Here is a 559-nt window from a genome sequence, read left to right as displayed (position 1 = left end):
ATGCCAGGCTAATTTTTTTGTATTTTTAGTAGAGATGGAGTTTCACCATGTTGGTCAGGCTGGTCTCGAACACCCGAGCTCAAGTGATCCACCTGCTTCGATCTCTCAAAGTGCTGGGATTATAGGTCTAAGCCACCGCGCCCAGCCCAGACTGCACTTTCTAATTGTGTTTCCTTAAGAATGTTGACTCTTTTGTGCTCCAGTCCTCTCCGCTGTAGCCTCAGTAAGTGGGAGTAACTGGAAGGAGTAACTGGAACAGGACAATATATGAGACCCGCTTGCCAAAACCTCAGAAGCAGTAAGTCTACAGCCCACACACACACCTGAACACCAGGCATGCTCAGAGTGGCCGGGACAGGGAGACTAGGACCCAAGCCATCCTCCCATTTCAGTCTTCCCAGTAGCTGGAACTACAGGTGCATGCATGCCCAGTCAATTTTTTTTTTTTTTTGTAGAGACAAGTTCTCACTATGTTGCTCAGGGCTGGTCTTGAACTTCTGGCCTCAGTTGATCCTCCTGCCTCAGCTTCCAAAATGGATGAGATTACAGACATGAGCCA

Source organism: Mandrillus leucophaeus, unplaced genomic scaffold (genome assembly GCF_000951045.1).
Source record: "Mandrillus leucophaeus isolate KB7577 unplaced genomic scaffold, Mleu.le_1.0 Scaffold3, whole genome shotgun sequence".
Taxonomy (NCBI): domain Eukaryota; kingdom Metazoa; phylum Chordata; class Mammalia; order Primates; family Cercopithecidae; genus Mandrillus; species Mandrillus leucophaeus.
The sequence above is the reverse complement of the archived record's forward strand: the minus strand, read 5'-3'. Positions refer to the sequence as shown.